At 44.3% G+C, this 13,639-nt stretch overlaps 1 protein-coding gene across 3 annotated transcripts in view; it reads left to right on the plus strand.

The window, feature by feature from the left end:
* The first annotated feature begins 6,218 nt into the window (after window positions 1-6,218).
* The window catches only part of TDRD7 (tudor domain containing 7), a 77,601-nt gene continuing 70,180 nt past the window's right edge, over window positions 6,219-13,639 (plus strand). The window contains exons 1-2 of one of the 3 annotated variants that reach the window (XM_042912234.1): window positions 6,219-6,371; window positions 9,340-9,410. The gene's annotated coding sequence lies outside the window, so the exon portion shown is untranslated. Of the gene's footprint in view, window positions 6,372-6,590; window positions 6,787-9,339; window positions 9,411-13,639 lie in introns of those variants that run through there. The other 2 variants (XM_042912232.1, XM_042912233.1) reach the window with 2 other exon arrangements.

Consider the following 13,639-nt stretch of genomic DNA (forward strand, 5'->3'; position numbering starts at 1 on the left):
TCACATGTTGGTTGGGACAAAGGGAACTCCTTGGATATTGGGGAGCTGTTCTGCTGGCAGCAGGACAAAAAGCAACCAGCCAAGCCCACTAAATCTGAGGAGGTGCCCCCCATCACTGTGAAAACCTAAATTAACCTCACAAATGTCCAACGTGCCCTGGGGGGGGGAGGGGATGATGTTGCTCTCATGGAGACCCACTAAAGAATGGGAATTGTCCAAAAAGCCTCTAGTGAAGTCTCTTTTGCTACTTACTGGGTTAATTTTGCCACTTAAAGGGAATCTAACAAAAGATTTTGGTTTATTCAAGGTCAAACAACTAAGTGGCAATGATCCTCCCAGAGTATTACACTTTGAATCTGAACACACATTTTTAAAAAAGATATTATTTTTCTATGTAATCTCTACCCCCAATATGGGGCTCAAACTCATGACACTAAGATCAAGAGTCACATGCTCTAACAACTATACCAGTCAGGGGGCTCTGAAACCACATTTTCTTGAATACTGTCCGCATTTTTGATTTCAGGATCAGCTAAGCTATACTAAGCCGTAGACTTACGTGGTTCCTTCTCTTTGCCTCCTTCCTTCCTCACCCCTAGCATCTACTGCAGTATAATTTTTGTACCAGTCTGTTTATTGATTGTTACAGAATCAGTAATGCTATAGTTGCTTGCCTTGCTTAAAGTATTAGTTACCCCACCTCCATGCCCTACCCCACATCTGGGTCCTTAACCTGCTGCCAACTTAATATCTGCATCCTGGGAGTTGTCCTTCTCTCTGGGCCTTGCCCAGGGCTGGGCTGTGCAAATGAGCCACAGCTCTAGAGGGGCAGAGGCCATCTCTTAGAGAGCCAAGACCCTCCCCCGTTGGTCCTATGACCTTGCTCTACACAATGTGGCTTTAAGCTTTCGTTATCCCCTGTTTTCCAGTGTTCAGTGGCTGGGTGGCCTCTACAGCTTTAGGGATCAGTCCCTTCTGGGGATTAACCCCTTTCAGCTGACTCACCTTGGAGGCCTTTGTGGGCAGATTAGGGAGTTTTGCTTGATCAGCACATCCTCAGCTTTACCAGGGCCTGGATTTCAGCAGCGCCCCAGCAATCTCTCCCTTCAGTGTTTTGTTTTGTTTTGTTTTGTTTCTCCTTACTCAGTTAAAACAAACGCAATTGTCTAGAAATTCCTCTGCATTTGTTGGTGAGGCAATAGCTGACAGGAGAGGGTGTGATCATGATGTTAACGATTAAAAGTAGATTTGTCCAAAGATTCCATTTGTTATGCATCTATTTTTCCTGGCCTTATGTAAGCAAAAAGGTGAGGTGAAGCTGGACTTAGTCCACGTATGTAACTTTGAACGTGTTGTTCAGCTTTAAGAAGGACTTAGAATTATCATTGCTAAAATTATTTGCAATTAAATAACTCAGAGGAAAAAAGATGAATACAATATAAGTCTTTTCAAGTTGTTCACAAGGAAGATGAGACCTGGGACCATCTCCTACATCCTCCCCTACTGTAAACATTTTTGAGGGACAGACAAGGTGCTACAGGAGCTCCACTAAGGGAGCAGGTCACTTTTGGGTGGGGCTTCAAGGAAGATTTCCCAGGAGAGGAATTAATGAAGACCCCAAATAATGCCACAGCCAAGTCCCTGCAGCTCATCTGGTGGTAGGCAAAGAGATAGAAATGAGAGTTTGGGATTGGGTTTCCTCATAGGAGACAATCTAGAGAAGAGGCAGATGAGGTCAGATGGGAAGTGAAATGGGGACAACTGGGGTGTCTAAAATTGCCACTCCAAAGTTTGAAGAGTGGAAGAACTGCCCACTACAGCAGAAACGTCAGAGAGACCCTGTGAGGGAGGGTTGGGAGTATCTCTTTCTTAGACCGCATTGCAAATGCCAGAAACCCCATCAGGTGAGATAAAAACAAAATGAGCTACAGGCGTGCTCTTGGAATGTGGTTGCTGTCTCCCCTTCTTCCTAAGTGGTGCTTGCTGGACTGAGAGAAGGGAAGGAGGGAAAGACAGAGATGCACCTCAACCAGTGGCTTTGGTCTTGTCTGCCTTGTACGGGTGTTTTGGTGTTTGTGTCCAGTGTGGCTCTCTCCAAACAGGCTCCCCAGGTGTAGACAAAAATGCATGAAGGGCTTTAGGTGGACATTTCGCACTGGACATATTCCCACCTTTCTCAGCCCAGGATAAGGTGGCAATAAAGCCATCTTCCTTTCTTATGCCTGGGCCTTGATTAGCACTCCTTTCCCATGACAACCTCTCGGAAGTATTTGGATGGGCACAGATTACTTGCCAGGCTGTTGCCCACTGGCCAGCTGGTCTTGGTCCCCCTACTATCTGTCTTGCCTACACTCAAAAGCCATCCGAGCAGATCACAACCTCTCAACAGCCCTTGAGGATGGGAAGTGTTCCTGCCTCTCCTGAAAGAGAGACACAGATGCTCCTGGCCCTGACTCCAGTCATCCAAAGATGAGCTTGGGCTTTTGCTGAGAGAGAATACCTTCCACCTCAGTCTTGTTCATTCTGAAAACTCCGTTCTTTGGCCTCAGGATATATGCCCTCATCTAAGGCAGTTTTTAATACAGGTTCCTAGTGGGACTTAAGGTGCCCCCAAAATCTTCTCTGACATCATATGCCAAATTTCGTATCCATGTGTTACTCTCCCATATTCTGACCTCCTATCCCACAAGAGGCAAGAGCCATTGTGTCAGAAGAATAACCAGTTTTTGTCATCCTTTGATATCATCTCCGATTTCCCTGAAATGCAATTATATATCCAGGGCATGGGAGTTAATTCTTGAATTCCCTGGGTTTGGGGCCATTTCCAAAGAAAGTTAACAAACTTCCTAACCTGTCCTTGCTATGTCAGCTTTCCATGGACTTCTGAGAACCTCCTGGTATGTCTTAGCCAAAAATCTACCTGTAGAATGGACACTTTACCCAAGAACATATATGAAGGGCCAGTGAACACATGAAAATATGCTCAATATCATTAGTCATGGGGAAATGCAAATTAAAAAACCTCAATGTGATATCTGTATACATCTGCTAAAATGACTAAACTTAAAATGACTGACAATTGCAAGGACTGGAGAAGATTTAGAGCAACTGGACCTGTCATACACTGCTGGCAGGTGGGAGGAGGGAGAACAAAATGATGCAGCCATTTTAGAAAACAATTTGATAGTGTCTTATAGTTAGTCATACACATATTCTGCAACCAACAACTCTACTCCTAAGTCTTTATGCAAGACAACTATATGACCACACAAAGACCTGTATGTGATTGTTTACAGCTGTTTTATTCACAATAGCCCCAAACTGGAAATAACACAAACATGTATCAAATGTGAATAAACAAATTGTGACATATCCATACCGGTGATGGTATCTACTCTGCAATAAAAGGAAACAGACTACTGATAGATGTGGCAACGTGGGTGACTCTCAAAAGCATTCTGCTAAGTGAAGGAAGGCAGTCACAAAGACTCCATACTGTATGATTCCATTTATATGACATTCTAGAGAAGGCAAAGCTCTAGTAACAGAAAATAGATCAATGCCTGCCAAGGGCTGGTGGTAGGGGGAAGAAATTAACTCTAAAGAGGCACAGGGGAAATTTCTGAAATGATGAATTAGTTCTAGATCTTGATTGTGGTGGTGGACACACAATTGAATACATTTGTCAAAATTTACCAAACCATACATTTAAAATATGTATTATTATTATATGTAAACTATTCATCAAAAATCTGATTTAAAAATTTTTTTTAATGTTTATTTTTTAGACAGAGAAAGAGAGAGACAGAGACAGAGCATGAATGGGGGAAGGGCAGAGAGAGAGGGAGACACAGAATCTGAAGCAGGCTCCAGGCTCTGAGCTGTCAGCACAGAGCCTGACAGGGGGCTGGAATCCATGAACCGTGAGATCATGACCTGAGCCTAAGTCAGATGCTTAACCGACTGAGCCACCCAGGTGCCCCCCAAAATCAGTTTTTTAAAAAACTAGCTGCAGAACGTCATTTGTCTTTCTATACAGTACAGTCCATAGAATCCCTTTGAAAGGATGAAGAATCTCAGACTTGAGGTCAACATACATTGCTTTTATGATTTACTTTGCATGTTGGACTCTGGAGTTTTTCCTAATTTTCTTCTCCAGTGGCACTCTTTCCACTGGGAGCTGCTTTTTACATCTTTCCTATCATAAATGTGGAGTCAGAAGATGTCATGAGCACTGCAGAGTCCAAACTGGGTCTGGCTATATTTTAGGTCTATTAAACCCACTGCAGTGTTTGGAGCAGATTGCAAGGGAGAGAGATCCTAAATAGACTGAAATACAGTAGCAGGGATGAAGAGAAGTGCCGGGGAGAGACATTTGGGCAGATTTAGTTAGGGACTAGATGTGGGAGTATAAAAGAGAACAGCATTCAAAGGAGATTTTGAACAGTTCCCCATTGCCTTTGGGGAAAAGCCCAAACTTCTGTGCATGGGCTATAGGGCCTTCTGTGATCTACTTCCAGCCAACCTTTTCATTGCTTGCTATCTCTTTTCACTGAATCAAAAGACCCTCAAGGGTGCTTGCCTGGCTGGTTCAGTTGGTAGAGCACGTGACTCTTGATCTCAGGGTCATAAGTTTGAGCTCCATGTTGGATGTGCAGTTTATTAAATAAGTAAGGAAATAAATAAATAAGAAATAATTTTTAAAATGCTCCTCAAGCATAGGCTTGTGCCTTAGCAGAGTAGGCATTCCATGAAAGTTTGTTATGTAACAGCAGGTGTTCAATATGTACTAATTGATTGTCCATTCAACTACCAGTGGGTATTGTTTTTTTTCTATTTTTGGCTATTGTAAACAAGGCTGCTATGAATATTCTTGTCTAGGTCTTTGTGTAGACATATGCTCTCATTTCTCTTGGGCAAACTTTGGGTAAATGGAATTGCTGGGTCATATGGTAGGTTTAGTACCCCCATACAATGGGATACTACTCAGCAATAAAAAGATACGAACTACTGTTACACAAAACAACATGGATGAATCTCAACGTGTTTACATTGAGTGAAAAAAAATGGACCTTCCTCCTGACCCCTACCAAAAAAGACAGCACATACTGTATGATTCCATTTATATAAAACTCTAGAAAAAGCAAACTAATCCATAGTGACAGAGAGGAGATCAGCAGTTGAAGGGGCAAGGGACAGAGAGGCACAAGAGATGAGGATTATAAAAGTGACCCAGGGAAAACTTTTTGGAGGTGATGGTGTGCTGTTATGTTTATGGCAGTGATGGTTTCACAGCTGTATACATATGTGAAAACATCAAATTGTACATTCTAAATGTGCCGTTTACAGTATGCCTCAATAGAGCTGTAAAAATATATACTCCTCGAAAAAACAGCAGACCTCAGTGAATGCTTATAGAATAAGTGCAGAGAAGTGTTCAATGTTGGTTTAAGGAATACAAACCGACACGCCCAACATGTGTTGGTAGAATTAATGTGCACAAGAAATAAGTGAATGAATATTAGATGTTCAATAATTTTATAATGAATGAAGGAATGAATTCGACAAATATTTATTTAACCCTTATGTGCCAGGCACAATCCTAGGCTCCAGGAATAGGTTAGGGAGCATGACAAAGATTCCTGTGCTCACAGAGCTTAATTCGAGGACATGATAAGTAAAATACATACAGTGCGCTCAAGAGAGAGAAAGCTGAGAAGTGAGAAACTCCGGGAAGCAGATTGACATTTTTTAAAGTAGCACCTTCTTCGAAAAGGTGACGCTTCGGAAAAACCTAAAGGAAATGAGCGGACCAGGTGGACGTCTGGGAGGGTTAAAAGTAACTGTTCCTGTTAACCAAAAGAATGAGCAAGAGTTGACTGAAACGTCTGACTTGGGCGTGAAGCAAGCATACAAGAGCGTGTTAACTGCTGGTGAGGTCCTGCTGGGTGTGAAGTGCCGGGTCCCGGCCGGGCCAGGCCGCGGGTACTTGCGTTGTCCACGGGGAGGCGCGCCTGAACCTTCCCCGCAGTCTTCTTCCGCCGTCGGCCCGTGCGTGGGCACGCGCAGAAACCGCTAGGCGGCGTCGGTTTCCCTCCCCACGCGCGGACGCCGGCGTGGGCCGACGCGGCCGGAGAGCCCGCGCGTGCGCAGAGCCGAGGCCGGGCTGCCTTCGGGGCGGGGCGGAGCGGGGCGGGGCAGAGCGGGGCGGGGCGGGGCGGGGGCTTGAGGTGAATCCCGAGCCGTGGCTGCGGCTCTGGCCGTGCGGGGAAACCGAAAGTGGGCGGCGGCCGCGGCTGTGGGCCTGGCGGAGACGGCGGCGGGAGCTGGGCCCAGAGGCGCGGGGACGGGCCGTGGGCCCCCGGGACGAGGTGAGCGCAGGGTTTGCCGCTGCGGGCGCGACAGGTGCCGGGCGGCGTCAGACGGGGTTTCGGGCGGGCGCGGCGCACCTGGGTCACTGGAGGGACAGTGGCCCGGACGGGACTGGAACGGGCCCGGGGCCTCTTCCAGGCAGCCGCAGGAGATGCCCCGCAGGGGGGGCGGGGAGTCGGAGTTCCAGAGCGTTGTTTTAAATCTCTGATCGGACCCCTCCCCCGGCCGCTTGGTGACGGGCTGGGCGTCCGCCCGGGAGCCTGACAGACCCTCCTGCCGCCGGGCAAGTCAGTGCAGCGGGGGAAATGCAGCAGTAGGGGTGTGGACGAAGGGCGGGAGACGCTGACCAGGAAGTGGTTCCACTGCCGCCCCTCCGGAGCAGGGCATATCAGAGCCGCCGGCTGTTTGAGCTCGGTATGTTACACGGTGAGCGTTAAGCCCCTCAAAGGCACGGGCCTCTCTCTACAGACCAGCCCCTGCAGGCCGCTCAGGTAATGCAGGACGCGCATACTATACATTGCTCTCAGACCGGGAGCCCCGGGGCCGGCACACAGCTCTAAGCTAAAAGGAAACACGAATCCTGCAGGGTCAGGTGCTCAGCCTCAAGTTAACGGGAGGGGGATTGGGGCCCGCACAACTTTTCTGCTCCGTTCCGTTTGCGGGGTGTAATGCATTTCCAGTTACAACTGAAGCGTACCAGTCCCACATAGTTTCAAAGAGCAAGAAAGGCGTATGCCTATATTAGAAAAAAGTCCTGGTCCCAAAGGATTCTGATGACCGCCTTACAAAACAAAACAAACTACTGATCTAGGTCACCGCCCCGCCCCCCTACGTCCCATGGTGCGGTGGGAAAATTGCAGAACAAGTGTTCTGTCTAGTGGTATAAAACAACTTAGAGACAAGAGTGAAACTTAGACCCGAATTTCTAACTCATCCTGGGCTGCCTTGATGTGTAGGCGTTGCATACTGCAAACTGTGGGCTTCGCAGACCTGGGTTGGAAATCTGGGCTTCTCCTCTTACTAATTGTGGATGGTGAATAAACTACTTTCTTTGAGCCTGGTTTTCTGTATTATCAAATGGAAATGTTTAACTTACTCCACAAAGCTTTTGTGAGGTAACTACTGTAAATCCTTTGATTTATTATAATGGTCGAGACACGTTAGTTCTTTTCCTTACACCAAAGTTCCTATATTTTACCTAACTGGATTTCAGTTTCTTGGAGGCATCTTTAAATTCTCTGTATAATATTCATGGGCACTTGGTGGGGATTTTTGCATTTCCACTTAGTTGACATTTCGGAGCATCAGTTACAGGCAAAGCACTGTGCTCTGTGCAGGGAATTGCTCCTGGGGCCAGCTGGATTAGAATTCACATCTCCTGTGCCTCGGCCCAGGGCCCTTTGGTGGCACACAGATTTCCTCTTTGCTAGTTAAGCACAGTGAGACGGTGAGGCAGCAGTTGGCAGTGCCTTCAGATTTCAGTCCCTGTAGATTGGAGATGGAACATAATCCCTGCTAATGCCCTTTTAAGTGTATTGGTTGAACACGGCTGAATGAACTACTGTGTTTTGTACCAAGACATTTAAACTCCTTGAAGGACTTCTCTTTAAATTCTCTGTGCAATAGAATCTTGTTGGAGACTTGGTATGAATGTAAAGGAAAATACTTTATAATCCAACTCTTAAGTGCCTATTCTGTGTTTGATCAAGCGCTCTTTTCAAGAACTGAGATTTGACAGAGTGCTTTGCATCTGGGCATTTTCAGGATCAGCGGATGAATACAGGAAGGACAGAAATTCCTTGGTACTTGAGTGAAATCTAATTTCATATTTATGTGAATCGCTTTTTCTTTGTGCAAAACTTTTTTCTCTGCCCTCTACTCCCATATTTGTGCTTTTGAAAACTTCATTCTTTTTATTATTTCTTCAGTGGGCCAAATGTGTGTGTGTGTTTTTACATTTTTTCTTAAACCAAAAGTAATTTAGCTGAGATGTGTATACATGCCAATGAGAGCTTCTGGTCGGCATGAAATACCTAGTGACTTGCAAACATACTCAATATTTTAGCTGTGCAGCTGTGTCAGGAGGAAGCAAACCTGTGATTTCCTTTAGATCTTTGGATCTCATCTCAGAACTTGAAAGTTGAGAATCACAGATCTTGTCCATCTTCCTTATCACCCATCCATATGAAAAAAAGAGACCTGAAGTGACTCACTCAAAGGATCATAGCTAATTAGTAGCAGACTGGGCTTAAGACCCCAAATCCTAACTAGGTCACTTTATTATCTCCAGAGTTTTTTTCACTAATATGTAGATTTATGGAAGGCCCTTACTTATTATTCATAATATGTAGTTAGTAATGCATGTACACTTTAGAGCTTGAAATAATAATAATAATAATAATAATAATAATAATAATAGTAAAAACCCTGTTCCCTAAAGATACCCTGTGGGGGTAGATCACCACCTGAAGGCATTAATTACTATCTTTCCTTTTGAAAGAGTTGGTAAAGGAGTAACTAATTCAGGTGGTAACAAGTAGACTATACTGTAATTGGAAAGAAAAGAGAACATGTTAACATGTTGCAAGATGAGAAATCATTTGGGAAGGGTCTTAGACCAAAACCTTCCCTCTCTTAGCCTCAATTTATTATAAGATGAGGGGTTTGGGATAAACTAGATGATGTCTAAAATTTTTTCAGCACGGACGTTCTGAACTTTTAGGCCTTGGCATGTTAAAATAGTGTCTTCAAGGGGCACCTGGGTGGTTGAGTCGGTTGAGCATCTGACTCTTGATTTCGGCTCACGTCATGATCTCACGGTTCATAACATTGAGCCCTGCGTTGGACTCTGCACTGACAGCATGGAGCCTGCTTGGGATTCTCCCTTTCTGTCTGTCACTCTCTCTCTCTCTCTCTCTCTCAAAAACAAACAAATGAACTTTTTTTTTTTTTAATATTGTCTTAAAGTAAAAGGACAGCCAGTTACCAGAAGTATATGCCCTGAGGAGATACTAAAAATTGAGTGGCTGCCCAAGAAGGTAAGAGAGATTACTTGGTGATTTCAGTTTACCCTAATAATTCTTCAGATATATTTTGGGGTTTAGTGCCACTTTGCAGCTCAAATTTATGACATGAAAAATGCATTGAGGAAGATGAGCCAAACAGTACAGTTGAAAATAGTTAAGAAAAGAGAAACTTAAAGACGAGAAAGCACAGATGAGAGCCAGAGCAGCTGGGCTAAAGGTCTTTGGGTGTAGGGAGTGAGGAAAGTCGGGCAATGGGAAAGCGATAACATGCAAATGATTGAGTCACAGAGGGTTGGTGGTAAAGGCTGTATCTAGAGGACACAGAAGCCACCTTCTTCTGAGTAAGACTTTCTCAGGATGATTACCAGGTGTATTAAAGAGAAAAGCTGTGAGTTTCCAAAATACAGTTTTGAGTGTGAGAATTATTTCAGGCTATTTCAATTACTTAAATCTCTCTCTTTTTTTCTTTTTAAAGGAAGATAATTTTTTTTAAACGTTTATTTATTTTGAGAGAGAGCGAGAGAGATTAGGTGAGAGGCAGAGAGAGGGAGAATCCCAAGCAGGCTCCATGCTGTCAGCACAGAGCCCTATGTGGGGCTCAATCCCATAAACTGAGAGATCATGACCAGGTGCCTCTAAATATCTCTTTGTTAAAGTTGGTCATTACTTTCCCCTGTTCCTTGCCCCATTTCTTATACATTGTTAACACTTTGGGATACTGTGATTTATTGTGTAGGGAAAAGAAAAAGGACAGAATGAAAGGATAAAATGAGATGTCAATCGCCACCACTGAATATTTGCAGCAGTGAGAGATGCTTTCAGATTTGGGTGCACACCCTTAAATCAGAACGTGGCAGATCCCTGTTTCATGCCAGATGATCAGTTAAGGGCTGATCACGAAGTCAGTATTCCATAAGTCCAATTTACTTTCAGAAGCCAACTCTACATTTGGAGTAGCTGTCTAAAAGGAAGCCCTAGTTGTGGGAACCAGAAGCCCTGGGTTCTTGTTGTGGTTCTGGCCATAAAGGTATATGAAACCTGGAATAATTACCCTGGGCCTCAGTTTCCTCATTTTTAAACGGAAGGGTTTAGAGGAGATGGTCTGAAGGTGCTCACCAGCATTCCATGCTTCTCTCGGCTCCCCACTGTGAAGTCGGACCTCCATCCTATGCTGCTTTCCTAAGCCAGGCGGGATGTGGGGACATTGTGGGATTGTAGTCTAGCAGGGAATCTCTGCTCTGTGAGCCTTTGCCAAAGTAGTAAGTAACTTTTTGCCTACTAGTTAAGTGAGGAATCTTGGAGGAGATCCAGTGGCTTTCTTTGCAAGCTTTCCAGTTCATAAGTATGTTAATGAGGCAAATAAGAAAATCTTTGGAAAATTCCGATGTTTCAAATTTAATGTGGTTCTAAAAATTTCTCCAATATGCCAATGCTCATTTTACTTTTGGCCATTTAATGCATATATTCATAGGTAGTCTTCCATCCGCACCATGCTTCCAGGAAATGCAGGTAACTTTTGAATGCCAAGTACCATGGTAAGTACAGGTGACCACTTTTGATGCTTGTCATTTGGAAGAGAAGCGAGGAAAGTGCAATTTGTTGTGACACATTGTGGCCATTTTCTTAAAAAAAATTTTTTTTTTTTAATGTTTATTTTTGAGACATAGAGAGACAGAGCATGAGTGGGGGAGGGGCAGAGAGAGAGAGGGAGACACAGAATCCGAAGCAGGCTCCAGGCTCTCAGCACAGAGCCTGACACAGGGCTCGGGCCCACAAACCGCGAGATCATGGCCTGAGCCAAAGTCGGACGCTTAACCAACTGAGCCACCCAGACACCCCACATTGTGGCCATTTTCTTCCCCCTGAGGTCTTTGCTAGCTGATCTTGGTCAGTTTTTGAAATTAAACATACTCTGATTAAATAATTCCCCAGACATAACTCCACTTTACTCTGGTGTTTATGATTCTTATTCAGCTCAAGCAGACCCTGTATTGTCTAAGGAAACCCTTAAGAATTTTAACTTGAGAAGCTGTGGTCTAAAACAGAGATAACCAACCTTATTTCTCCCAACCTAGCCTAACTTAGTCACCAGGGCTTGCATAACATTCTCAAAATAAAAGTAATTTGAGTTTTTTTAAACTAGAAATTATATTTCTCACAACGCTTTCAGAGAGTAGAAATAAAAGGGGAAAGAGAGTTGGAAGATCAAAATGGCAGCTTTAAAAATTTAGGGAGCCACTTTAGGAAACTTGCAGACTTAATCTTTTGGGGGGAGGATACCTAAAAAATCCTGTCATTGAGGCACAGTTGAAATTCCCATCAACTTCCTTTTGTGCTTCTAATGGATGACATCCAAGATAATAAACTTAATTTTTATAGAGGAAAGTATTCTTGTGTGCTTTTTACAAAAAATTCTTAAGTGTAATTTGCCATCTATAGAAAATCTTGAAAAATTCCATGATAATCATGGAATTAAATTTTAGAGCATTTTAGGGGCACCTGGGTGGTTCAGTCAGTTAAGCATCCAATTCTCGCTTTCAGCTCAGGTCGTGATCTCATGGTTTTGTGAGTTCGAGGCCCACACTGGGCTCTGTGCTGGCAGCATGGAGCCTGCTTGGAATCCTCTGTCTCTCTCTCTGCCTCTCCCCCACTCACACTGTCTTGCTAAGGCAATACAGATTAGAAAATAATGATTTCTTTAAAGATTTTTTTAGAGAGAGCATGCAAGCAGGGGAGAGGGGAAGAGGGAGAGACAAAGACTCTCAAGGAGGCTCCACGCTCAGCCTGGAGCCGGACAGGGGGCTCATCTCTGGGCTCCATCCCATGACCTTGGGATCATGACCTGAGCCAAAATCAGGAGTCAGAAGCTCAAGTGACTGAGCCACCCAGGCATCCCTTTAAAGCTTTAGTTGTAACTTTCTTTTTGTTCATTGCCTAAAGTAGCATTGCTAATGTAGGAGTTGCAAATCCAACTGGAAGAAATTGACAAGCATGAGAATATGACCTACATCTGAACAAGATGAATAGTCACATTTTCCCTCCCAGGCTTTACTGTGCTTAAATGCCTCTCACCAGCTTTGAGATGTTCAGTCTCAGCCCAGGGACTACTTCTCCCTCAAAAAAGTTTTTTTTTTTTGCAAATAGAGAATCATAGTGTTCCATGAAAATAGCATATGTAAAGGGAAAAAAAGGCGGGGTGGGGAGTGGAAGGGAAGGATAAAGATACTTAATTTGGATTGCAGCCATGTGGTCAAGCCTTGCTTCCCAGTCCTGCCAAGTATAAGGTCTTTTTTTTTTTTTTTTTTTTAATGTTTTAAAAAACTTTGTGGAACTTTGCCTACTAGTAGTTAGGCTTCTACCATTGGCTGATAAAGCATGTAACTACTAAGTGCTGCTGTGAATTCAGTATCGATTTGTGTTTGTGAATCCCAACAGTATACGCACACTGTTTGGGAAACAGGAATACACGTAAGCATGAGACACTTGCCAGTATTCAAGCAGTGCCTCCTGCTCATAGGGATGTGTGGACTTCTTACCATAACACTGTGTCCCTGACCTGGGCTTGCTCACTGAGAGTGCTGGCTCAGAGTGGAAAGGCCCCGGGGTAATCTACCTGACGGTTCTCAACCACAGCCTGGTGATGCAGTTGGCTCTCTCAGCCAGTTCATAACAGTCCTGAAAATTTGCAAGTCATTTTTTAATAAAGTAAATTAAAGATGAGTCCTTTAATAGCCTCACATGCATTATGCTATATTTTAGTAAGTAGAAGAGAAAAGGAGTATTAGGTGGATGGAGCACGTGGCATTCGTTCACTCAGTATTTATTGAGTTCTTGTGGGCGAGGCACTAGAGATTCAGTAGTGAACAAAACCTTACACATCCTGGCTTTCATGGAGTTTATAGTCATGCTGGGGAAGCAGGTGGTAAGATTAAAGAATCTTGGGTGGTGATAAGTGCTAAGGAGTGAAATACAGTAGGGAAGGGGTGTAGGGAATATTGGGCAGCTGGCATAACAGTTCTGATTTGGACTAGGGTGTCCAGGGAAGACCTTGCTGAGAAGGTGACCTTTGAGCAAATACCTGAAGGAGCTGAGGCAGTGAGCTGTGTAGCCCCCTGGGACAGGACTTCCCAGACAGAGGGAATGGCAAGTGCCAAAGTCCTGATGTGAGGCTGTCCCAGGCATGTTTGAGGGACAGCAAGGAGGACAGGCTGGGTGGAGTGGAGGGAGTGAAACATAAGCGA

Source organism: Panthera leo, chromosome D4, assembly GCF_018350215.1.
Source record: "Panthera leo isolate Ple1 chromosome D4, P.leo_Ple1_pat1.1, whole genome shotgun sequence".
NCBI classification, from domain to species: domain Eukaryota; kingdom Metazoa; phylum Chordata; class Mammalia; order Carnivora; family Felidae; genus Panthera; species Panthera leo.